The sequence below is a fragment of the Numida meleagris genome, chromosome 7 (genome assembly GCF_002078875.1).
Source record: "Numida meleagris isolate 19003 breed g44 Domestic line chromosome 7, NumMel1.0, whole genome shotgun sequence".
Lineage (NCBI taxonomy): Eukaryota > Metazoa > Chordata > Aves > Galliformes > Numididae > Numida > Numida meleagris.
In genome coordinates this window covers 692,120-718,732 of record NC_034415.1, presented here as the reverse complement: position 1 = coordinate 718,732, position 26,613 = coordinate 692,120, and the positions used below count along the sequence as shown (strand labels likewise).

The following is a 26,613-nucleotide window of genomic DNA, read 5'->3' as shown; positions in this document are numbered from 1 at the left end:
GTATGTGCGAGTACATAAGATTTTACAAACAATGAGCAGACTGTAATAAAACAATTGTTGGATAGGCTTTCACAGCTAGTGCTTCTCTCAGGAAGCTTTGTCGGAATTTCTTAAATAGCAGAAATGGTCATGCATGTAGGTGTTCTTTTTTATATGAGAAATATAAAATGCAATTATAACATTATAATTGCTTCTGTTTGCTTTTTGAAATGCTAAATTGGGCTGACCTGCAGTCCCTTCTTGGAATTAAAGGTCCTTTAAAGGCGTGAGTATTGTCTGGCATTTAATTGTTTGATTTCTTTTTCTCGTGACTGGATTTCACTTTATCTGAGGTAGTTTCAGACCTCAAAATTAACAGATACTAAACTAGTAGCTCTAGGTGATGGTGTACATACGTGGATTAAAATGCTTCTCTAATTCTAGAGTGGAAATGGTGCTCTACTGCTGTTTGGGATATTGATACTTTAGCTATCTTTGTAACTTCTGTCAACCCAGCTTCTTTGCTATTTTCAGACTGTTTTGATGTGTGGATAGATAACAGTTAATTTATCAGAACTGTAATCACTGTCATTTTCTAAAAGAATGAGATTATTTCATTTCAATTTACTTGCTTTCATTTTGTGGGGTCTTTCACTATTGATTCTGAACAGCTGAATCGTATTTTCTGAATACCGATAATCTTGCAAGAAAATCTAATATAAGAGAACAACATCAAACTGACAGGATGATAGAATGGTTAATATATGCCCTCTTCTCTTTAATGTGCAGTATCTTTATGATATCATGGCCTGCACTTTGACCCACATCTTCCTTTTTAGTTAACCTCCATCATCTATTTAATAGAGCTTCACATGTTTGTCATATGAATTAGTAATTAATGTCACTCTATTCCTCATGTTAATATGTTCATTGAAAATGACATAGAAGGAAGGGCACTTAGATCTACAGAGAATTAATTAGCATGGAATTTTCAGTATATCATCTAGTGTTAATTAACAGTTAAACCATCTTCTGGTGCATGACCTGCTGATTTAAATACAGCATTCTGTTACAGTGGCCCTGGGGAAAATGCCTTGAAAGGGTACTCTCTCAGAAACAGAATTCTCTACATTTGGTTCTCTCTATTTCATTGTACCTTAACATTAGATCTTCCTGCAACGCAAAATTCCATTTATTAAAGTGATAAGCAAGCACCAATTCTGATATCAGAAAATATACTGATAGATTTAAGGATGCCCAAGTGATGTGCTGTCTGATGGAGCTGGCACAATTCTGTTTCTAAAGGAGGGTTGGATCCTCTCTGATAAATCTCTGTAGCTGCAATGACTTCAGTAAAGCTTTAGTACCTTTTTTAAACATGTAAAATTCTACCTTGAGGAATTGTAATATTGACTGCCTTAGCCATTCAGGAAATCATCTTCTGGAGTGTTTTCTTTCTCTAGACGTTTGCAGTGTTTATGCTTATATTTCTTGTGAAAACAACTGAAACGAAGGCCACATTTTAACAGTGTAGCTTAGTAGTTCTGCTCATGTTTTGCTATTCTTGCTTTTTCAAGTTGTAAGCGATCCTTTAAATTTTTGATTTCATCGGTTTAAAAATATCTAAAGCTCTATTTTATTGAGCACTTCCATCATTTTGAATACCTTTATGATGCTGCTTTTGAGGTCTTTTTTTCTGTGCAATTCAATTCCCTTGACCTCAGAAGAGTGTTCATTCCTGGTATCCTCTGCTTTATATTATTACCGGGTTTACACTAGTGTGTCATCAAAACTGTTGCTGTGAAGTGGTGAGTTTTTAGCGCTATGAAATTGAACTCTTCCATAGTGATAGAAAACAAATGACCCTACTTCTTCAACTAGTGGGTGATTGATTAGGAGACAAAACCAAGTGAGAAGCAAGCTTCTTGTGCTGATGGCTTTTTTGTTTGTTTTTTAATAATTCCAAAATGAAGTAATTAAGTGAAAGATGCTGTTAGACCGAAAACAGTCTCTTGAAAATAAGAGATGACTTATCCACAAAATATACAACTTACGTGTTTCAATAATGAGGACTCCTGATAACCAAAAAAGCAATCTCCTATATTGTCACTAATATTAAGCAGATTCTTTTAGTAGTACGTGACAAAAAATATACGTGCTTTAGAGATTGTCTCAGATGCTTGCAAAGACATTTCTTCCTAGAACAAGAGTAGACAGTAAATCTGTTTATTGCAATCACAATGTCTTTTTACCAGTCAATACTAAAGAACTGCTTAGGTGGTAGACAACTTAGTGAGTTCTTTGGATCAAAATCTCTTCATTGCATCTTTTTGCATTGTCCAGCTGACGTTTGTTCACTGTATTTCATTAGATTACATTTTTATTATTTCCTAAAGATCTCTGTCTCTATAGACTGATCAACAATTTAGTACTGATATCGGACAGAGTGTTGAAACTGCATTTGTTAAGACTGCTTCCATCCAGTCCAAACTTATGTGTTGTTATAAAACATAGAAGATGTGGGATAGATGAGTGGACAGTGAGGTAGATTGAGAACTGGCTGACTGGCAGAGCTCAGCAGGTGGTCATCAGCAGCACAGAGTCTGGTTGGAGGCATGTAACTAGGGTGTTCCCCAGGGGTCGGTGCTTGGTCTTGTTCAACATCTTCATCAGCGACCTGGATGAAAGGGTAGAGGGCACCTTCAGCAAGTTTGCTGATGATACAAAGCTGGCTGACACACCAGAAGGCTGTGCTACCATTCAACATGACCTGGAGAGACTGGAGAGTTGGGCAGGGAGGAACCAGATGAGGTTTAACAAGAGCAAGCTTAGTGTCTTGCACCTGAGGAGGAATAACCGCATGCACTGGTACAGGTTGAGGGATGACCTGCTGGAGAGGAGCTCTTTGGAGAAGGACCTGAGGGTCCTGGTGGTCAACTGGTTGTCCATGAGCCAGCACTGTACCCTTGTGGCCAAAAAGGTGAGTGGTATCCTGGGGTGCATTAAAAAGAGTATGGCCAGCAGGTCAAGGGAGGTGATCCTACCCTTATACTTTGCATTGGTGAGGCCACATTTAGACTCCTCTGTCCAGTTCTGGGCTCCTCAGTTCAAAAAAGACAGGGATCTCCGAGAAGGAGTCCAGCGGAGGGCCACAAAGATGATTAAGGGCCTGGAGCATCTCCCATATGAGGAAAGGCTGAGGAACCTGAACCTGTTCAGCCTGGGGAAGACTGAGAGGGGATCTGATAAATATTTATAAGTATCTAAAGGGAGGTGGGAGGCAAATGGATGAGGCCGGGCTCTTCTGGGTGGTGTGTAATGATCGGACAAGGAGTAATGGCCTAAAACTTGAACATAGGAAGTTTCTTTCTATCATGTGGAAGAACTTTATGGTAAGGGTGACAGAGCACTGTAACAGGTTGCTCAGAGAGGTTGTGGAGTCTCCTTCTATGGAGATATTCAAGACCCGGCTGGACACCTACCTGTGCGACCTGTTGTAGGATACCTGCCTTACCAGGGGGGTTGGACTTTGTGGTCTCTTGAGGTCCCTTCCAATCCCACCGATTCTGTGATTCTGTTATAAAATCACTCTTACCTCCTCTCTGTGTTGCTGTGAGAGCTGTTTAAGGTAAATTATTGAGACAGTGGTTGTTTTTTGTTTTTTTTTTTTTAATATTTTTGGGTTTGTTTTTTTTTGTTTTGCTTTGCTTTCCTCTCAAGGAATTCAGGATATCAGTGTTTTCAGACATGGCAAATGAGCTGAATAAATTTATTTTCTCTGCAGTCATTAAATTTACCAAGCTTTGGACAGTCTGGAGTTCTCCTATTCCACATTCTTTTTGGATGACTGGAAAATAAAACTTCAATTCTATCTATTCTTTTTTAAAGAAGTTTAAATATATAGCCTTTAAAATATGTTCAAACATTCAAGAAAAAATAAATTAAAAATTGGGGAAAAAATAGAATTAGCAGTTGTATTTTTATTGCATCTCTTCTGCAATTTGAGTCCTACTGGTCTTGAATCTTGCTTTTTCTGTCATATTCTTTGTATCCTATCTAGTGAATTAACATCAGAAGATTGAGAAAAACCATTCTAACACTGGCAATCTTTTCAAAAGTGAAGTGCGTATCACCACATGTAATGATTGAGATTAGCTATATTTTTTGTACAGTTAAATTATGTTCAAATAATGTATACTGTTCCTTAGTATAGAACAAGCTTTCATTGCCAGACCCTAGTGGATTGCTGAATTATTTTCTGAGTATGAAAAATATCTAAAAATATCTTGGCTCAAAGATTACTAAAATGGCTCTTCTGTTGTGTTTCCAAATTTTCTCCTCTGCAACAATTTCTTGTAAGCGCTTTTATCGTACAAAATAACCCGTCACTCTTTGCCTGGTGCTTGGAGCCTATTATGAACCCTCTCTTTGCAAGATCTTGAGTTCCTGCTGTCAGCAACTGTTTCGATTCCCAGTTTCTAGGTCACATTAAAATACTATAATACTAGCCTCTATTCATCTTTCCTACTTTAACTGTCTCCTTTTATGCGTTCACATTGAGAAGTGCTACTGCTTGTATGAGTAAGTGGCCCAAATACAGACCTTGTGGAAGCCTGGAAGCATGTAAGCCATAATTTACTAAATGATGAAAAAGGAGCATAGAGTAAGGCCGGTCCAGTGTGCTCTCTTTTTACCAAAGGCTGAAGTAATGAGAGCAGGAAAAGAAGAATGCTGCAATTAAGTTTTCTTTGATGACTGCCTAATGATCTAGAAATGTACTGCTTGCTAAAGTTTTGCATACTGGTTTATGCATTTTGATGTTCACTGGGTTAACAGGAGGCACAAGGAATTCTCTTGGTCTAAGCAGGAATACATTAAATTATTTGAATAGACTTCCCTCTACTTCTTGTGAAGTGTTTCTGGTTAGTTTCTAACTAGATGCCTGTAGCCAAGCAATAACTTTCAGAAAGAATTGGAATTTGTGCATTATGTGTGGATTTCTAGAGTCAAAAATTTAGAACAGATTGCCATGAAACTCTCCTGTTAAAATGCAGCTGGAAAGCTTGGATCGATCTCCTAGTCTAATAAAAACCTGGAAATGTGATTAATTACTTTGCAGATATGATTCCTATCTTTATTTATGGTGCTATAAAAGTAATTTATGGTACTACAAAAAGATGAGGCAAATTCTGTAGAACAAGAGCAAATAAAAAGTATTGTTCACTGATGTATATTGAAAACTATCATCATTAGCTTAACAGGATAATAAAATCTAGGCTTTTAGGAAAGACTCCTATGTATTTTCTAATTTTAGTAAGAAACATTCTCTGGGTCAGAAGGTGCGGTTTCCAATCTTTAGATTGCTCAGAAGAGTACCGAAGTCAGCTTATGTCTCCTGAAACTTACTCCAAGAGTGAACAAAGTAGCTGGGGCATCCTGTGCTGAGAATTTTCCATGGGAGGGCTGTGACAAGCCCTGCCACAGGCATTTGACTTAAATGGTCCTTAGCAGACACAGTGTGCTGTTTGAAGCGAAGAAAGCCAGGTTCCTAATGAGCTTATTTCCAAAACTAGGTCTGTAACTGTCTTTCTGGAGTGCCTTTGGATAATGTGCCTTCCCAGAAATGCGTATAGGTATTTCTCTTCTGTCATTCAGTGCATTACCTCAGCATCTGATAGAAAAGTGTGAAACTACTAATCCTGGCTTGAAGTATGCACCTTTTAGATTTTCTTGTGGTATTTCTGTTTTAAATAAGGATTGGTATGAGAAAAAGCATCTACAGTGAAGAAACTTCTATGTAGATCGCTCCAAAAGTAATGCCTCCTATGTATTTCCATGGAAACTACAACACATAAAAAGAACACAATAATGTTATTTGATAGACCAAATTGTCAGCTACAAAACACCGTTTTTTGAAAGTCACCATCACTAGCTATGCACTTTTATCAGTGATGGACAGTAGCCTGCGTGTCGCACTGGTAACAATCTACACCAGCAGAGGCAACCCACTGCTGGAATATTAGTGGGAAGGTTCAACCTCTACTGCCATACCACCAGCATCCACCTCTGGCATCGTGGGCCAACGTAAAAAAATAAGCGGCATTACTTTCAGAGTAGCCCTCAAATTTCTGTTCTGTTTCCCCTAGACAGCCAGAAAGCCTTAACCTCTGGTGAAAACAGGTCACATTTCATCCCAAAACAATTGAAATGATGGCCACAAGCTCTTTAAAAAGTTTGTCAACTCTACTTACAGATATTCAAGGAATCACTGGAGTCCAGCAGTAGAGTATTCATTGGAAGGGCAGAGAAATTCACTATGGTCCTCACTGAACAAACCTTACTTGATAAGGTGCAAATTCTGCCAAACTCTTCCACTGACTACTAGAAAAAACTTAATTAGCAAGTGCAGTGCGTAATAAGACTTTAAAATAACAAGAAAGGAAAGTAAGACCTGTCCTGGAATATCAGTTTTTCATTTGTTCTTATGTTCTCATCTGTCCAGGAATGCCGTATCTTCAACTGTATGACATTATTCTGTTTTTGCTTTAAGTATTCTTATACTTAAAGATTATTTTTCAAATCTTGATTTACTGCGAGCAGATTCTGGATATCCTCTGGAGTTGGGCTGGGTACTGGAACTGGCAGAGAGAAACTGGAGCAGGACCATTAGGATGATTGCCCACATTGAGAGTAATGTCAGTATTAAGGAGCCAGCTTTGGATTTTTTATCATGTGATGTTTAGGCCAGTGCAGTGTCCAGTCAATGCATTTTACACCTATTGATGATTTGCTGTTTTTGTCAGTATAGTAAAACAGTATCACCAGTTCTGCTTTGGTACTTCTGTACTTGGAGTTAACTCCCACTAAAGACAGTCAAAATGACATCTAAGTTTGTAGGCACAGAACTGGGAATTCATGGTTGAAACCGTGATAAAACTATGGCTGAATGTGGTAGAGTGGGAAAAGCTCTTTTTCTAGAAAACCTTGAGAGCGGTTAGTAACACAAATAATATCACAGTGAAAGCTCATTCTTTTGTACTAAGTCCCAGTCTCTTAGGAGACTGGCAATTTGGCAGTATTAATCCCTGTTTGTCTACAGTGAGATGGTCCAGCTGTGGTTCATGGATCACTGATAGCCCATGGTGGTCCATCTGTTACAAAGGGGATTAAGGAGGAATCCATTAATCTTCAGGCAACTATGCTTTGCTAGTTGTTTCAGAGACTTGCGGAACCTTCAGGTATGATCCTTTTCATCTTGCCATTTAAAATAAAGATATCAAGCACCTGACTTCCTTTACTTTCATGTTCTTTTTCTGGTACCTTTTTGCAGGAAACTCAGTCTCTAGTGTTCTGAAATTGAAAGAGGGAAATAAAGACTGCAAAGGCTAGCCTTGCATTTCAAAATGGCCTGGGAAAGTTTGAAGGAGTTTCTAAGAGGGAGATATGGGGCTCATAAGTGAAATCCTCTGTAGTCAGGGAGAAGTAGTAAGTATTATAATTTCATAGACAGAACAGAGTGTAGTAGAATTCAGTGCATCTTTTCTGCTTAGAAGTGTCCTACTTTGATGCATAACACATTAGTATGGTCACATGAGGAAACATGCTGGGTTTTGGCTGAGAGTTTGAGAAGCAGTAGCCGTGAAAATACGGTCTCTTTTAAGAAGCGGCCCAAATATGAAGTCCTCTAAGGTATTATTTTTAAACACAATAACCCCTCGGGGCGTTAGCAATGATTGGCAAAGAAGTCACTAAATTATTGCAACGTCCAATTGTGTTGTTTAATCATGCATCTCCAATCAGGAGAGATATTGACTGCTTTTCTTTGCTCAAAAGTGAGATTCAAATCCAGAACTTTTCTCTTAACTTTGCAGTTAGGGTCATAGATGCTTCTCCCAGGACTTCAGTAATGCTTTCTTTAGTCTTGAAAAGTCTTAAATAAAAGTGAACTTCATACAGATTTTTGTCTAAGCTTTTGCAGTCTAATAAAGTGGTTTTGCAAAAATTTGTGCTGAAAACTAAATGATAGGAAAGAAACGGGGAAAGACACAGTGAGAAAAAAGGCAGTGAGCTGGAAAAAAAAAAAATCATAGTATTCTGTAATTTTCTAGTATTTCTGACAAGGAAGGATTCCTGATATATTTTTGAGCTGAACAGCACATCAGTGAGCCTAATGGATGCCTGTTATTTGCATGTCATAATACTGAAATTTTTTACCACAAGTAGCAGTAAGAAGTAGAGACAATAAGAGGAGGAGTGCAATTACAGAGGGGAAGTATGGAAAGTACAGCACAAATATCTTCCTAGAGACAGTCTAAATCCTGATTAAGACTGTTGGAATTTCTCAAAAGCTTCGTATCTGAGATACGGATTTGTGGCAACAGTGGTCATAAATTGGGATACAACGGAGCTAGAGTGGGGAAGGGCAGAATCTCTGCATTTTCTTGTGTGATTTGTTGCATGTTAGTCCCATGAGGGGTTTATTACAAGCTGCTGAGTTGTGGCTCTAGGAATCTGTCAAGTTTTGGGTACCGGAAGAATGTTTAGATATTACAAACAGTAGTGACAAATTATTTTACATGCATTTTTTTAAGGACAGACTTGTTTTAGAACATGATTATTTTTATGTCGCCTGAGCTCATATAGTTATACTCCTAAACAGGAAGGAATAGTCTCTGAGCTGTCTGAATAATGATAGGGTTGACTTACAACTTTTGAGAACTGGACTTCAGAGCACTTAGATGGTAGCTACAATGCCATGTAAACAGTGTAAGAGTCAACAGTTGGGCTAACGGATGATCTAAATGGTCTTTTCCAACCTTAACTATTCCGTGAGACAAGCTGTAGTAAGAGGTTTGTTTATGCAATAACTTCCTAAATCATCTTTTGAAAACAAGGATGATATCTGTTCAAACTTTGAGCATTGCTTTCAGTGGTGGAGGCATCCAATAGTGACAGACTGAATATCACTTGTATGTCACTGTTCTTTCTCAGTATTGGCACCTCAGAGAAAAACCTACCGCTTTAGAAACTGCAGTAGAGATGAGCAGTGGTATAGCACTTCTGTGTTAGGATCAGGTCATATTTCACATGCTAAACTGGAGCAGACATTGTTTTTTGCCTAAAGGTGATCCATGATTTGCGGAAGTCGCTTGTGGTCTTTTATCAACCTCATTCATGAAAGACCTATAAGTTTGTTCCATGCTATCCAGTGCGGAACGTACAATGGCATTTGGGATTTTTTTTTCTTTGTATTGACAGGATATAGGGGTAAAATATGTGAGCGTTTGATATGCTCCATATTACAGGTTTGGAGACAGAGCCAACAGTAGCCTAGCTAGCAGTTTTACATAACCTCATTGACTTCAGTGGCTTTATTCTTTTCTTACACTGTAAATGAAAAAGACTCAGTCCATTAACATTTAAATTGGAGATACAGATTCCTGATGTAAACTATTTGCAATGACATTAATAGTGAGCACAGCCCATTAGTGTGAGCTCATATTAGCAACATCTTAATAATCATAGCAGCTTTTTTTTTTTTAAGTTATGGGAATTTCAGTGTAGCGTATAATTAAATGTGTGTGGAATTTTTATTGGTTATAATTAAGATGCATGATCTTTGTTTATTATAGCATTAGAAAGTACTATAATTGCTCTAAAAAGTACTGCTTGTCATGTGGTATTCCTTAATTATGGAAAAATACTACCACACTTCAAGTTGGTCTGATTAAAGTAATTAGCACAAAATTATAATCAGATGCTATTAAAGTATATAAAAATATTTACTAGCATCCTCATGACTATGGGAATTGAACATTAAACATTGCTGTCTTTAAGAAGATGATGCAATTTATATTTTTACTATATAAGAAAAGAAAAAAATGATCTACTAACAATTCATGGAATTTGTGAATGCATGTACTTAAGAAAATTTTCATATCCTTTAAGATATTGTGTTATATATATTAGTCTTGATTTTTCTCTTATCCACAAAAGCTTTCACATTTATATTTATCCAGTTGATATAATATGATGCAGAAATAGAATCTTTCTATAGTTTCCAGGTCCAAAGTTCATGGACCTGGACTATGATAAGACTCTCGGCTGTTTCTTTTTAAAACCAAAATCACTATTCATCTCAAGCCATAATCTTCTCTTGCTGTGATGATCATAGAAAAGAACTTCACTTACATTTCTTCTTATACGCAGGGGGAACAAACTTGGCTGATGCTGAGCCAAATCTAATGAGTGGGAGAATGGAAGCTGGAAGACAGTTTGGTTAGGTATTCATCTGCTGGAAAAAAAGTTTATTCCTAAATCTTAATCACCAAGGCCTATGAACAACCACCACCACGACAGAACTTGTGGTGGTTAGAACAGCAAACTTATTCTGTTGTTTATTTTGCACAATCTCTCTTGGGTCCACTTTAGTGTCTGTTGTGTATCTGTATCTCAGGTGAACCACCAGCTGCCAAATCATTCAGTGACAATGCACCTAACTCCCATGCCTTTATTGCATCTCTTCAAGCACTTACACTCTAAAGTACCATCTTTCATCAGTCATATGTTCGGTCTGAGACCTTTTGCAAAATTTCCTACTCTGCACCTCCTATTCTGCTTACACAGTTACTCCAAACTTTTGCTGTTTTTTAAATGTTTTTTGACCATTTGTATTAAATAGGATTTCTAGAAATCATTTGTATTTTCCAGTCTCCTTTGCTCATTGTTATTTCACTTCTCTCTCATGTTCTATAGTGCACTGAGTTGCTTTTGTTTCTTATAAGCCAGTGTCTCTGATGCAAGGTGAATGAAACCAGAATGTGAGAGCAGATCTGTATGAGGAACTTGAGCTTTGATACTGGCATTATATAGCTGATGAAGATAAGAGTAATACTGAAGACATGCAGCAGCAAAGACTCTAGTCAGGAGCTACAGTATTTATAGGCCATGTTTGCACTTTGGTATAGAAGTTTTAACCTTGTTGCAGATATGGATTCCATTTTTTTCAAATTTTGATGCAAGTGTAGTCTGCTTTTTTTAGTAGCTGTTGTTACAAATTCTCACAAACTCGACTTTCTTTATGCGTCAAGCACATGCTATAAAGAAATTTTGCTTTGTAGCAACACCAGTAATAGTCTAGCGACTCGGTAATCACTAGATACTCCCCTTTTACTCATAGGAAGTTGCTTAAATTAACGTATAATAAGAGCTTCTCAGATTTTAGGGTGAGGTACAGAACAGCTGAGACATATGATGTTCAGCCAGCTAATTGCCTGGATTAACTTTTTGATTCTTACATTCAATGGCAAATTTGCAGTCACCAGAGACTCAAAACCTCAGCCTCTTCTGCCTCAGATGCCCATGGCCATGAACCTATTAACTAACAATATCACAATGAGAACTGAATTCAGTGACCTCTGTTATTTGATGGTTTCACCAGCTCTGTCTCACTGGGAACGCTTTGAATTTTTCAGTCAACTTAGCAACACAATCTTTGATACACTCTTCATTATTAAGCTAATAGGTAGGCACATGTAGGACTTTAAAATAGATTCAAGTGTGAAACCAGTAGGTAATGTACATAATGAGGCCATAGCTACAGCTGTGCTGCTTGGTAGAGTTGAACTACAAAGGAACCTGAAACTGGTTCTGGTTTGAGTTAGACCCACACCTGTGAACAGCAGCAAAGTTGGGAAAATCAGGCAAACCACCTGGGATTTTTTAACTGAATTAAGTTATCTATGCGTAAATGATCTTGTAAAAACTGACGAGGGGAAGGGGGAGATTTTCATTTTTTATTTTTAAATGAGGAAAATAGCAATAAAATCCCCTATGTCTATTTCCTACTTCTTCCTTCGAAGTTCTGACTCGTGCATTTTCCTATCTCCATTAGCTGTTGTAGATGTTGGGTCTATTTTCATATCTAACTTATCATAATGATTTTCACTGCAATATAATACTATGATATGGATCTATCTTTAAGCAGTAACTGAGTCTCATTTTGCAGATACCTGCAAATACCGTTACATGCTCTTTGTCAAAGATTTTTTATGCCTTTTCATGAACGTAAAGATCTTTATTCAAATAAAACAATGTTGTATTAACGAATACACTACAAAAGGAAAAGTAGTTTTTTTTTTCTTCACATTTCACTGATGTTTTTCCAGTTTATGGTATGGAACAGTTGTATATAATGTTTTCTTTTCTGGGGGTCAGGCAACACATAGTCAGTCCTAAGATAGTCAAGTATTTTTTAATGGGAAAACTGAGGAAGTAACCCTTAATGATTCTTTATAATATGCTATTTCTACTTCTGCAATGGCTGACTTTAACCTCCTTGGTGGCCAGCAGCCAGGAAAAGAGGAAGATAGTGCTTGCTAATGGAAAATGAGTCTTCTTTACAATGTGAAAACAAGAAATATTGGATAATTTCCCTCAGAGGCACTTAAGACAAGGTTCTGGTAGGAAGGAAAGAGTAGCTCTCTGTGTGATCCCTCACCCAGGATTATTGTGACCTGATATTTTGTTTAGTTCATGTAGGCAAGTTCTTCTTCTTTTTTTTTTTTTTTTGTAAGTTATTATGAGACAGCTGTACTTTGCTGTCAGCTGGGGGCAATAGCTGAGGGCTGCTTTAGGTGGGGCAAACACAGTTTTTTCTCCTTGCATGGACAAAGACTTCTTGTGAGTAAGCTTTAACTGTGATCTTCTAATCCTACCAGAACAGGATCTTGACTTCCCTGCTTCTGGGATAAATGGTATGTTTGATACTACTGACAGAGGGGTAAAATTGCTCAAGTTCTACTTTATTTCTTTTTCTTTTGTTAAAATGCACTCAAAAAGAAACTATCTGTGGTATTTTTGAATCTAAATCTTTTTGTTTCATTTTTCACTTTTCTCTTAGGCTTTCTGTTTTGCTTTCTTCTTCAGTACATCTTGTCCTGCTTTTATTGCATGACTCTGTGTTTGCATATGGAGCAATGTTAAGGGAAATACTCGCATTTACTTTTTAGTCTGGATTGTTTTTAAAACTTAAGAAGTCATAGTTGTCTGAGTGTGATGTTGTTTCAATTGAATAATTTTGAAATAATAAAAGAAATGTGATGAGGATCAAGTTGTAATAAAAAGTCCTTGTTCTGCCTTCCTCTTTTGATTGAAACCAGTGAGCTGAAGTTGCTAACTTACTCAGTTAGAAGGCTGAAAGTTTTGTTCTCTGAGATATTGTAACTGGAACAGCCCTACCTTAAAACTGAATTAATGCACTACATAGTAAACCCTTCTAGATGTGATTATTCTATAAAATAAAAATTATTTTGTAAGGAATTATAAAATCATAATATAAACAGTGAAAGCTTCCTAAGTTGTTAATCTAAAATTTAAATAATTTAAAATATTGTGTACGATGAAATAGTGTCTGTAGCAGAAATGCTAAGTCATGGCTTGAACAAGTGATTGAGCACCTGGTGGGAAGGCAGGGCCAACCCAGGGGAGCTCAGGTGCAAGCGATGCCACTGAGTGACCAGAAGGGCTGGAGCCAGGACCCACCCCTTCCCGGACCTCATTTAAGGGTTGGCAGTGGAGGCAAAAGTGTCTTGCTGGATATCCCTGTGTACCTGAGGCCTTCTAAGGGTAAGCAGGTTTTTTCCTTTGTTTCTGTGCCTATGGCTGTTCCATTTGAGCAAGCCCTTGCTTGCTGCAGCCTAGGGCCTTGCTACTCTACTGTCATTGCTGCACTTTCCATCATGTTACAGTGTCTTAAAGATTAATATAGATTGTGGTTATTAATTTGGAATACTGATTTTACTATCTGGGTGGTGTTTAGGTATCTTTGATAACCTGACTTTAACCATGGCGGGAGTTAAAAACAAAGATGTCCTCTCTGAATTAAATAGGAGTGAACTGGGAGAACTGTCTCTTCCTGGATTTCTCCCTTATGCGTTATAGCAGGAGCAGTTCAAAGCTGTGCTGCAGAATTGTAGAGGTTGGAAGGGATTGCTGGAGATCACCTAGTCCAACCCTTTGCTAAAGCAGGTTCCCTAGAGTAGGTATCAGATCTTCAGATATTAAGCAAGGATACTTCAGTCAAATGCTTCGGAACACACAGCTTATAGCTGCATGCATGGTTCCTCTGTCTGCATGATACTGAGATCTTAATGGTATTTTGGTCTTCCTTAGGCCAAGTACCTGGCCAAGGAGTTTGTACTAGTGGTAAATAGACTCTACAGAAGATCAAATATAACATTAGACCTCTAATTAATGTGAACTGCGTTATTTTCTTTTTCATGCAGCATTCAGAGGCTGCAGTTCAAGCACTTACCATGCGAATTCTATGTGACACTTCTGCCCTTGGCAAAATAATAAATTTTTGTGAAATACGTCCCAGTGAGAATGCAATTTTCACTAAGAATTTTCCTTATTTTCAGTGTGAATCATACTTGTTTTGTTATCTTTTTAAATATCAGGTCTCAATCTTAGCAGATATTTTACTTTTGTTAGCAAACTAGTGAAAATTGATTTTTTTCCTTCATTTTTCTTATGCAAGTTTCTAGACAGGACGATTTCTCTCTGTGCTTATTTTACCTCTTGTATATTGATTATATAGTTTATTATTTTATTTTTTTGTCCAGTGAGTTAATTTAGTAAGTGATAACACACATGAGATAACACTCAGAGGTTACACTGTGTGTGAGTTCAGATTCTGGATCAGGTCACAGTCTTAAAATCCGAACTGCTAACAGTGTGGATGGGTTAAATAGACTTGACTACATTGTACCTGCAGAGATTTAGCCCAGTTATTGCCTCTATGAGAAAGAAAATTAATGTTGATTCAAAATTGTCCAAATACGAAATAATTTTCATTTATCTTGGTGACAATTCACAATTCATTATATCTTATAACATCAAGCTTACATGAAATAAACAAGTTTTTGAATCTTATTGTTCTGCACTAATATAATGGAATGTCTTCTAGTTGCTCTGAAGTGTCTTATCTGAAGATAAATAACCTTTGTACTGGAAATGAAAGTGAAAATGATCTAATTATATGCTGACGTGCTTAAAAGCAGTAGTGTATATAAATAGCATTATGATCAGTTTTGCTAGGAGGCCTGCAATGGGTATTATTAGCAGAGACTTGGAATTGAGATATGCTCCCCATGAACAATGTAAAGTAAAATAAGATGATGCATCCTAACAAAGCAAACATAAATTCTAATCTTAAATTTCATTTGAGTAGTGTACATCTATCACTTCCATCCATGCAATAAGAATCCTCGAAGACTATCGTATGCCCTATTTTTCTTTCTTTTTTTTTCCTTCTGTTCATGATTCCTGGTATTTCTAGCTCCTTTTGTGACTATCTTGAATGTCTTATATTTTATAGATCACTTGCCTCCCACTTCTCTCCTACAAGATGTTAATCTTTCCCTTTGTTTCTATTTCACAGAAGATGTTTACAAGCGAATTTTTGCTTTCTTTGATTTATTAAAATGCTTTTTAAAACCCCATATCTTGATATAGCAACAGTATTCTGAAATTGTTTAAAATATTTTGTCAAAAAGGCTTTATGGGAAACAAAAAAAAATATGATAACCTTCAAGTGACTATGTTCATGGAAATAATGTGAACCACTCTTTTATGCTGTGAATGCATGTATGAGCAACTGCTGCAGACTTCTGGGTACTGTGTTCATATCCTCACCGTGGTCAGCACAGGGGGAGCAGCGAGGGCACAGATACTACTTTTAGTGAGAAGTTAGCTGGGATATTCAAAATTTTCATGTAGAGTTTGTGGCAAAACAGTTCTTGAATATTACGGAGGTGAATTCCTGGGAAATCCTGGTCCCTAAGCAGGTAGAGAAGTGCTCTAGAGAGTCAGTCTGTTCAGTTTGTGAATGAGGCCAGGCTGGATGGGGCTGTGAGCAACCTGATCGAGAGGGACGTGTCTCTCTCTGTAGCACAGAGGTTGAAACTAGATGATCTTAAAGGTCCCTTCCAACCCATACCATTCCACGATTCTATGAGATGATCTGGCCTTGGTTGCTACAGCCCCTGCAAGCCCCAGAGATAATTTTTGGTTAGTCTTGTGACTGAAGTTACATCCAGCAAAGCTGTTAAAGCTCTGATAACTTGACTATTATGTATAAGTAATTTTACATTAAGAAATTTTCAGGACGTGTGTTTTATGACATTCTTTCATTCTGGGGACTGTTACAATTTTTGCTTAGTGTTAGTTTATGTAAAAACTTGTTTTAACTGTGATGCTGGGCGTGCTTACTTGAGTTTTCTTCTATTAGACCTGCATCCTTTTCATAGAACTACTCCTTCTGTAGTTTTAGCTGAAATAAAATTGGATCAGATTAGTTCATGATTTTGACTTCTGTTAGGTAACAAACTGTTTTTTTTTTTTTCCATTGTGTTACAAATGCTAAAAAAGGAGGGGAAGAAGAGCTTCCTATCAAGTAACTTTGTTGCTTGGCTGTTGAAGAGTGTGCTTATTTGACTTAAACTTTTTTCTTTGACACTGACTATGTAGAAAATGAAATATCTGTTGCCCATCATTTCCATGCTGTTTACTTGTGTAATTACTTACTGATCAACTGAGTCTGAATTCAGCTTTCCTATATCAATTCAGTTGTAATAAAAATCCCTCTTAGCTCCTGCCTCAAAGGGTGAGGGATTTCTCTGTCCCTCATCTTCAAGTCCCTTGCCTGTCTCAGCTACCTTTGAACATCTCGCTTGGCAGTATTTATGCATGTGTTTGAGCAACAGAATCAAGTCTTTGCTTTTAACCAGCTTGGTAGATGAAGAACGGCTTTGTGACAGTCTGATTTTTCAGATGGAGGCACTACAAAGAGAATTACTGAGGAGCAGTTCTGATTGTCAGCCCAGACGCGGGAAACGGCTCGTTTGAGGGCTGGTTCGTGTGGTGTGTATTTGTGTTTCGCTGCTGGAATACGACTGTTTTGATTCTGAGTGTAAGAGACAATATTGTTTAGAGCATAATCTTGGCTAAGAAAGCATTATCCAAAAGCATGTGCTTTGCTTTGCTTTGCTTATTGTGCTATTCTTTTAAAAAAACAAAGTTGGTTCTTGCTGAAACTTGTTCTACACCTTAGCTACTGCTGCCCTCTCTGCAGTAACTGTTACCTCTGGAAGGAGAACTTCAGGGGCCTAACAGCTTGCACTCATGTAAGCCCCTTCTGCAATCCCAGGTAACTGCGTGCCACCTGCTTGGCCCGGGGTTCTGATTGCCCTGCTACAGAAAGAGGGCTGGGAGCTGCAGCTGGTGTGTTTCCATGTTGCGTAAGCTTCTAAAGATACGAAAAGCAGCAGCAAGCCGGAGTGCGTTATGTTTTGTGAAAGTATGTGAAGTTGAATGAAGTTGTTCAGTGTTGTTTTGATTAGCAAGATTAAAAACTTTCTTTTATCTGGTGCTGCGATCTGACACACGTAATCACGTGTGTTCCTGCATGTTTCAAAGTCAGATGTTAACAATACAATGAATTTATATCTTTATGTTTGCTGGTATGGTATCAGAGAAAATATTTTGTTAGAAACCTATTGTCCACATCTCAAAGGGAGGCAGAGTAAAATATGGTGATTTGTTGGCAGCGATGACGATGAGACCTGCTAGACAGGTGGCGTAATCACCCATGTTGTGGGATTTTAATTTAAGACAATATTTGTACAAGATCAGAATGTGATGCTTTTATTACCACAAGTTTAGTTACCGCTCCTGGTTGTGCTCAGCTGGTCACCAGTGGCTGTGGGGAGGGGAGAGCCTTCCCTCAGCTTCAGTCAGAACCAGGCATTGCCAGCCCGCTGCTGAGCCAGTCTGAGGCATAGCAAAGAGGTGCTGATTCTTGATTTGTTTTGCATGTTCAACCACATTAACAAATATGATTTTACAAGAGTTGGCTATTTCTTGGCGAGCCTATGTCTTGCAGGGAGCTTGCTGGTGTGTTTTGGGCCTGGGGCACTGGCTCCCAAACCTCCAGCACACTCAGAGCACTGATGGCCACGCTGACCAAGAGGTGCTCATCCTGCCTTGAAGGTGTGTTTAGCATCCATCTATATACATAATCTGATTTTTCTTGGTGATGTTTCTGTTTGTCTATTTGTTTATGTTTTTCTAGGGACAGTTGCCTGCTTAGAAAATGTAAATATTTTAGATATAAGGCTTTAGAAGTGTTTATGGTGTTGTTTACCAAAAGCTATTCACTGTATTTTTCCAGCACTTTGGCTAAATGAATTTACAACTTTATAGGAAAAATTTGGATACTTTCCCTGAGAGGTTAACTAATATTTCTGGAAAATGCTGAGGTTAAGATTGAGAAGTCTTCAATATCTCTCTGATTTTCTGACTCCTATTTCTTATTTGTTTAGTCAGATGGGAATTGGCTTTGTCTACTGCTCCTAAAGTTGAATAGAAGATTTTGGGCTCCTGGGAGGTGAAACCAGTTTTAATTGACATTTTAGTGAAATACTAAAGGCAAAGCAGATTTGGAGGGATGCTCTGCAGAGTCTGTCACAGTGATCAGAGAAGCACTGGAGTGAGGAAAGGGACAGCTAAGTGTGTAGGTGAAGAGTCGGTCCATTTGTGCGAAGGTGTGAGTAACTAAGGTTATGAATTGGTTGCAGATGGGACCTGGCAAGCAAGAAAAGTGGAACAAAATTATATTGACATCCCTGTGCTGTCTAAAGACCACTACAAGACCATTAGTTTTGCTGTGTAGCCAGCAGGGAGGCCCTGTCAGGCTGAGATTTTACTTAGGCAACTGGTATTGATTTTTTGGTTTGCCGCCAGGATGTAGGAAGGAAAAGATTTTTTTTCCTGTGTCCATATTCATGGCTCCAAGGTGATATGCTTCTAGCTGGAACACAGAGTTGAGAGTGGCTGGGTGCCGTTGTAACCCTGACTTGTCTTGGGGAACAAAGTAGCTCCTCTGGAGTTATTGAAACAGTTCCTCTTGGAGCAGGCTGCCTGAAGTGGTTGTGGATGCCTTGTCCCCGGAGGTGTTCGAGGCCAGGTTGGATGGGGCCCTGGGCAGCCTGGTCTAGTATTAGATGTGGAGGTTGGCAGCCCTGCCTGCGGTGGGGGGTTGGAGCCTGATGATCCTTGAAGTCCCTTCCAACCCAAGCCGTTCTATGATTCTCTGAACTATGCATCTCCTGGGGCCACTCCCAGTGCTGAGAAGCTGCTGGCAGCACAAGGACAAAGCTCATAGCAATATGGGGAGAAGTGCTAAGGATCTAAGCCTTCTTTTGTCTCTCGCCAAACTCTGAGCTGAATCCTGCCAATTAAAGCTGTTAGTAGTGCTCCTGTTCTGTGGCTGCTTGCCTAGTGAAAACTGATTAGGGGCTACAAGTGGGATGTGAAGCAGCTATCAGGCCTGGTAGCAGCTCTTGTTCTTGGGTTTCACTGGAACTGGCAACCTAGCAGGGGAATAGCTTAGTACTTAGTGACTGCTTGTCCTCTTCCTCCTCCTACAGCAGATGTGTGCCTGTACGAGTTTCTTTTACGTATTTATGATAGCTCAACTTAACATGTTTATAATAGGTTTATTTCACTCCTCCTTAGAGGAGATTTGGCAGAGAGAAATTTCTGGCATGAGAAATACTTATGTGAAAAACAGTGATCTATGGTCTGCTTGTAATAGATATAGAGAGACTGGCCTGGTATTAAATCAAGTAGGATCCTTTCCTTGGACTTAAGCTAGCTCCCAGTGTATTGTTATTAATATACTCCTTCAGTAGGGAAAATAAATCTGATAGAAATATGTTTTTCTTCACTCTGTTGCCTGTATAATAAAAACTTAGCTGATGGTGCCTCTTCCTTAAAATATAAATGCCCACGCACAGAAAGTTGAGAGTGCTGAATTCATGGAGAATGTGTGCTAAAATAACAGTGCTATTTAACTGTAATAGATTAGCTAAATATCCTATGCTGTTCTCTGTTCGTGTGTCCTTACCTGTTTTCATGCTGTGAAGCCTATGGAGATGTCATTCTGCTATTCATTTGACAGGAGATTATTACTACGGAGGATAGATCTGAACACTGCTTGTTTCCAGGGGGATAAAATGAAAACATTCCTTTGGGAATTTGGCCCTTTTAATGATGGATAATTTTTTTACAAATTGATTTTGATCACTGAAACACCTGATTAATTCTCGGCATTGATTGCAAGCAGTTATCTTAATGCTCCAAATTTTGTGTTGTCTTGTGTTGGAGGTAGTTGTTTATGCCAGGAAAACTCGTTTTGCTGCTTCTTTACTTGTATTCTTTCCTCCTCATGTTTTGGCCACATATATGATTGGAAGAGCAATTATAATCAAGAAAACAAAATGCCAACGCAGAGTAGTAAGATTTTTTTTAATTATACATGGTTTTTAGTTTTGCCATGTTAGTACTGATTGATTAGAACTTTATGAAGAAACTCCATGCAATTAATAGTAAAATAGTGATTATAGAGTAAAAAGCCACCATTAAATTGTAAGTGCTGTGTTTCCTCACTCATTCTAAAGCCCTACAGTAGCTGAGACCTTTCCTTACTCTTTTTCCTTGGCTGTCCCTCCAAGACCTACTCAGGTTCTCTCTGACTTGACCCTGGTATGGAATATTATCTGTTCCTGTATCAGATGAAGTCAACAAATATCCTTGCTTGCTTGTGGAAGGTGTTAGTCTCTTAGAGCAGAATGACACGAGCAATTTCAATTTAGAGTTTATTCGCTCAGGTCTGGGGAGCACCAGAGTATGTGGTATTTAACTTTACTGTTCAGTGCTTTGTGACTTTTTTTTTAACTATGATAACCCAATGTTTTTCTGAGCTCTGCCTAGTTAGACTACAAAGTAGTAAAAAAAAAAAAGAAAAAAGACACTGGTTGTTATTCACTACAGAAAACTTAGTGCAGTATAAATAACAGTTCTGTAATGTTTTGTGTACAACAACAGTTTTATAAGTTGTAAGCATCAAGTCTAGCAGGAAATTGCTAGTGAATGTTTGGATGTCACTTAGGATGTGTATTATTTGTGAGCATAGCTGTTTTTAACCATGCTTTTGAAAAACATATAGCACAATCAGATCATTTATTTCTTCTTTTAGTAAAGTTTCAATATAAATAATCTTTCAACTTGTTTAAATGTAGAATTCATTTTTAAGTTGGAAAAAATTTTACACACTGAAGATCTTTCCTTTTGTCCTTCAGCACACAGGTACATATAGTTTAGTTGCCCTTCTAAAGCCTTGCATTTGAATTTCAATTTGAAGACCACAAATTCCTTGAACTCAGTACAGTCTCTTGCTATTGTACAGGCACATCTGCTAAATTTAGAAATATGCATGATTGGTCCAGGAAATGGAAACTACTTAAAAATCCCTACTTTACAACGTGAGCCAACAAGTAAGTATGCACTTGCAAGCTAGGAAAATGGGTGGTATTTTGGTCTCTGCTGGTTGATAGCAAATGATTACAGATAAGCTGTAGGATATCTATTTAATTGTAAGGACTTTTTGTCTTGCAGCCAAGGGAAATGTTACCAATTCACAAAGCTGTGTATGTATGGCAATCAATTTTAACTCCCTCTCTGCTGATAATGGAAGCTTCTTTCTCACTCTGTCTGGCTTGTGTGAGCTGCATCTTCCACGCGTTCTGAGCTTGACATTGTTCTATAAGTCACTTTATGATAACAGAAGATATTGTTAGGCTAGTGAACAAAAAGGCATAAATACAGAAGTGTCAAGCTGCCTTCTGTTATGGCTATTTATTATCCCATATGAATGCATACTTTGTGTCAGAAAACTCCATGAAGATTTTAATCGTTACATGGGCTAGGAGGGGGAGAAGCTGTCATAGAGTCTACGTTAACTAAACCTCTCGCATGGTAGGGTGCAGAACATGAATAAAAACCTTTGCTCCAAAACTGCAGTCGTTTGTCACATGAGCTAGGAAAATCTTTTTTAAGAGGGCTTATAGATTTCTAGGACTTAGTACACCAGCTAATACAGGGTGACATAAACACAGACAAGTGCATCCACTAGAGGGTATTGGCACACTATATATGGTAGCATATTATAGATAATTTCTAATAAGTCTAATTTATTATGCCTTTATGAGAGACCTTTAAAAGTCCTTTCCCCTGTAAAGCCCCTATTCCCCAGAACCTCCTCATTTTTTTGCTAGCAGATGTGTTCCTGTTACCAGCTCAATTGCCATTAGGAGAACAAATGAGTGGTAGACTGCTCAACACCAAATTATCAGATGGCTTGTACCCAGAAGGTGATTCAGATGTTGGTGTAGTCGGATTCTAGACAAACTGAGCCTCACGTAAACATGAGGACTCCCAGCCCCCACCACTGACAGTGACTTTCAAGAGGGAATAAGAGGGTTCAAATTCTGCTGTCTGAGCATTTCCAAAAAATATCCATCCTGGAGGCAGGAGGGAAGGAAGCACAGCAAAGGAACTCCTCTTTTAAGTATCATCTTGCAAGCCCGTTGCTTTTGAGACTTCTAGAGCAAATCTAGGATGGAACCTTTCAATTTATGGTATAAGGAAGGATGATTTATTTTGTAGAAGAACTCTCATTTGATTTTCAGAGAAATGCCATGTCATAGTGAAATCTTAAGAGTATTGCATTTGGATTTAAAATGTTGGGGAAAATGTGTGTTATGTGTAAGACTGAAAACATCAAGGGCTTCTTACTGGCCTGATTGAAAGTGCACTGCAGTCAATAGAAAACTCCAGGTGGCTTCATATTAAAAGCAAAAAAAAAAAAAAAAAACTTATGTAAAAACTGAGAAGGTGAGATATTAGCTGCAGTCATTTGAAATTATTTTCAGTGATTCAAGTTATTCTGTTTGGTATTTGTTGTTGCTTTTTTTTAAGCTAATTCTTCCTGAATATATATATATTCTAGAAAAATTTAAGGCCTCTAGGGAGAAAAGCTGTCGCTTTATTTATTTTACATAATAAGAGATGATTCAGCTTTGAACATTTTGTATTAAGGTATGTGTGTATATTTTATATATGTATATAAAACAAATGTCTATAAATTCTATGTCCTGTGAGTCCTATCTAAGAGGTACAGTGTGGACACAAATGAATTGCTACTTCAACAACTTAGAATTCAGAAGGATAAAGGAAAATAATAAAGTAGTGGAACTTGAGATAGAATCCACTTTTTTTTGACACTTCTGGAGAGTTTTAGAAAAGATTACTGCTGTATCTTAGAGAGGAGTGTCTCTAAGTGTTGACAAATTATTGCTATGCGTAAATTATCCACTTCTGGTTCTGAAGCAGTCTGTAAAAATCAGATTTCCTGAACTAAGGCATTAGAAAGAACTGAGCAGTCCTCTAACTCTTATTGATAAACAATTAGTTAAATCTGACTTTTCTTCTCCTACATTAATAATCTGTGTTCAAGAAAAAAATTGGTGGAGGTAGATCTTCAAATATAGCTGCATCAGATATTGCAGCTAGACAGTGGGGTAAAAAAATTAGCAGTATGTGAATCAACAGTATGCAAACCCAAAATGGTATTGGGCAAAATGTGCCAGCTGGTTGCTAAGAAGTGCACGGCCTCACACTGTGTGCTAAGCTGTCTGGGGCCGCTGGATTTGGGACTGGGCTGACACAGGGATGCCCATCCTGGCCGATGCCAGTCACAAAGGGAGTCTTCAGGTAGGCACTAAAGAAGTCAGGGTGGGCATGTGTGCCCTGCTGGTGGCAAGCCTCGTACTGGGTGTGAGCAAGGCTCACTACTACATGCCGAGTCACAAAGCAGTGCTGCTTAGCCCTGCCAGTGGAAACAGTTAAAATGAGCTGTCAAAGTAAAAACAACAATAAACCTGTTCGGGTTGCAAAAGGCATTGTCTCTCTTTGCTGTGATAACCAGCTGACTCAGGGAATTGATAACGATGAGCACAATGAGAAAAGATTTTAGTCAGAAAGCCCTTTATGTAATATTTATTTTCCATTCAGATTGGAAATTGAAGGATCAAGTAACGGGAAAAGATGTTTAAGGATTGATCTGTAAGAAATCATTTTATTGTTGTAGTCATTAATGAAAATGGCCTTAAATATTCAAACATCTACAGCAGTATTAAAGATTAATTAATCTATATAGCCTGCACCAATACTTGCTAGTTTTTTTTTGTAGAAGGTAAATTAAAAAAAAAATTGATTATATGAAGGGAAGTACCTGTTTAGATAGCTGCTTTTTTTTTTTCCTTGTAGTATTGATAGAATTGTTTTAATAATATAAAATTTAGCAGGGGATAGGTTTACTTAGGTTTACTTATTCTTCTCCTTCCAAAATAGGGTTTTACAGTCAGGTGCAGATAGTAGTGTCCTGCCTAGTCTAATTCAAAATTATCCACGTTTAAAATGTAATTTACGACATTCCTACTGATGCGTTGATCTAGCTAACAGTTTGTCACTCCTAATACCTAATTGACTTTTGTCCTGCAGAAATAATGGAAATGGATTCTGCAGAACAATCCTTAGAAAATGCAAGCATTTTCTTTTTTTTTTTTTGGTGGAGAGAATGATGGTCTTTACAGATATGTAGGTTTTGACAGTCTAGTTTTAGATATGTGTACTTCAGCATGATATTAAAAAATCACGTAGAATCACGTCTTAATGAGATTTTATTATTATATTTTCTGTTTTCTGTCCATTAATGTTTCTAAACGTTAGAATAAATCGGTATTTTTTAATAATTTCTAAATAATTTCCTTTGTGAAAATCCCGGCTTTCCATTAAATGATTGATCTATTTTCCTCATTGAGTACCGCTTACTCTTGTCACATCTAAATCAATTTTATTTTTATTTCTGTCATCGTGGACAGAAGTCAGTTATCACTACATGTTGTTATTTCTATAATCATTTTTTAAATAGAATGTTTTCAGATTTAGTTAACATTTCTTACCGTTGCCTCGGAATTATTCAGATGTTAGAACAAGGCCAATAACCTTTAGGTTTATTATATTTACTATGCAGTCTCTTCTGTGTGTAATTCTGAGCTGCACTAAGACTAGTCTGATGGGATGCTGATACCGAATAGCATATTGGGGAACACTTTTTAGCTCTGGGTGTTTTTATGTCTCTTTCCTGGCTCAGACTATCGTTATGAGGTTAGCTATGCCCTTTTACTTTCTTGTAAGACTTGAAACTTTTTTTTCTTGCATTTAGAGAAGTCTTAATCTGATATATTTGTTTAGCTACTAAAGATGCAGCAAGCTAACTGAGAAGTTAGCTCTCATTCTCACTGTTAAGGTGGGATGAGTAGCCAAATAACAAGCAAAGCTGTATCCTCCAGCAAGTATTCTGAGAGCAGGGTCTGTTAACTTCTTTGCGCAAAGCTTGGTAACACCAGCAATTTAGCATTTTCATTCTGCATTATAATTTTGTTGCACTGAAAACCTTCCTGAATACTGCCATAACAGATAGAAAAAGACTATTCTAGACATTAAAACATTTTCTGACTAAATTTAATCTTCGATGTATGTCATGATCATACTTCTTTTTTTGCTTTATAACTATTTCCCCTGTGGTTTTCTGCGTGATGGCTTTAAAAATGCTTTTATTTATGTGATTCCTTGAAATTAAAGAGAAATATTTCTGTAAAGCTTCACGTGAGTTATGGGAGTGAAAGCATTCCCATTGAAAAATTCATGGCAATTTTTTTTTTGCTTTTATTTTATTGATACCTTGAATTCCTTTTACATCAAAATTGCCTCACGCTGAAACTAAGATGCAACATGTCTTTCTCAAGCCCTTGTTGAGCTTTTATAATTAAACAGCAAAATAAAAATGCATCCAGTGTTAGGAATTAATAGCTCTTCAATAATAATTTCCAGCACTTGCACTGGTATAACAACTGAAAGTACTATGGAAGTTGAGAAATACTCTTAATCCCACTCTAATTAGCATCAGAGAGAGCAATTTAGCCTGGAGGAAAGAAATATGAAGGCAACTCTGAAAGTAATGTGTCCTATTTTATCATGTTGGCCCATGATGTCAGAGGCAGATGTTGGTGGTATGGCAGTACCAATACTCCATTACACTTTGTTGCTGTGTGACAGATGGCAGCAGAGGGGCAGTCTGACAGAATGATGTCAGATGGGGAACTGTGTATGAAGCAAAGATGTGTCATTAAATTCCTCCATGCATTGAAGGAGAGACCAAACAGTGGATGTCAGCACAGCGAGGCAGTGGGTGGTGTGTTTCAGCTGTGCCGACACCAACAGTGGATCACTTCTGCTGACGCAGATAGTTGTGAGTGTGGCATGCAGACTTTTGTTCATCATTGGCGAAAACGTGTAGCTAGTGGTGGTGACGATGTTGAAAAACTGTTTTGCAGCTGAAAATTTGCTCTATCAGATAGTGTTACTGTGCTCTTTGTATGTATTGTGGTTTCTATGGAAACAAATAGGAGGTATTACTTTTGGAGCAACCTACATACTTCTGATATCTAGGGATTCCAGTGTTTTGGCAAAGTGATCTGGCACCACCAGCCATGGCATGATTGCAGTAGATCATCGTCTGCTGTGGTTCTTCCGGACTTAGGGTGTGAAGTAGTGCTGAGGTGAATGTGCTTTTCTCTTTAAGCGTCTATTCCATAGTTTAAATTAAAA

General features: G+C 37.8%; 1 long non-coding RNA gene across 2 annotated transcripts in view; it reads left to right on the top strand.

Moving 5' to 3' along the window:
• The window catches only part of LOC110402451, a 128,186-nt gene that overhangs the window by 6,545 nt on the left and 95,028 nt on the right, over positions 1-26,613 (top strand). The window contains exon 1 of one of the 2 annotated variants that reach the window (XR_002441091.1): positions 12,627-12,734. The exons of the other annotated variant lie outside the window; for it this stretch is intronic. This is a non-coding gene — a long non-coding RNA (uncharacterized LOC110402451). Of the gene's footprint in view, positions 1-12,626; positions 12,735-26,613 lie in introns of those variants that run through there. 2 annotated transcript variants of the gene reach the window in all.